The sequence below is a fragment of the Penaeus monodon genome, chromosome 19 (genome assembly GCF_015228065.2).
Source record: "Penaeus monodon isolate SGIC_2016 chromosome 19, NSTDA_Pmon_1, whole genome shotgun sequence".
Classification (NCBI taxonomy): domain Eukaryota; kingdom Metazoa; phylum Arthropoda; class Malacostraca; order Decapoda; family Penaeidae; genus Penaeus; species Penaeus monodon.
Genome location: NC_051404.1, coordinates 29,830,396 through 29,830,991, shown reverse-complemented (window position 1 = coordinate 29,830,991; position 596 = coordinate 29,830,396).

Sequence of the window (596 nt, the reverse complement as noted above, 5' to 3'; positions counted from 1 at the left end):
ATTATTATCATTATTATTATTCTCCCTTCTCCTTCTTCTTAGTCCTCCTCCTCCTCCCCCCTATGCTGCTGCTCCCCCTCCCTCCTATTCATGGTTCGTTCCGTTTCCTCGTCCTCGAACCCCCAACCTCCTCCTCCGCCTCTTAACCCAAGCCCATCCAGCGCTCACGGAAAGGGATTGGAATATGCACAATCATCGATATTCTCGATCTTTTCCCTCGAGTGTCACTTGACCTTATCGCATTGGGAGCTAATCGGGAAACCTTCTTATCGGTCTCCTTCGGTTCTCCTTTCTTGTTTGTTTGTTTTTTCATCTTTTAACGGCATTTTTCATTCTTCCTTTATTTTTAGTACATATTTTTCGGGTTTTCTAAATCTCAGTGTCGCTTCTATTTCAACATGTACTTCGTCCTTATCTACTTATCATCTGTTTTATTCTTCCCTCTCCTCGCCGGCCTTTCGTCAGCCCTTCTTCCCTCTCTCCTTCCTTGTATTCTATTCTTTAATCAATTTCCTCCTTTATTTTTTCCTACAGTTTCCTCCTCCTCTTTGCGCCATCCCCATTCAGTCTAGCCATTGTTCGTATGCATATTAGGA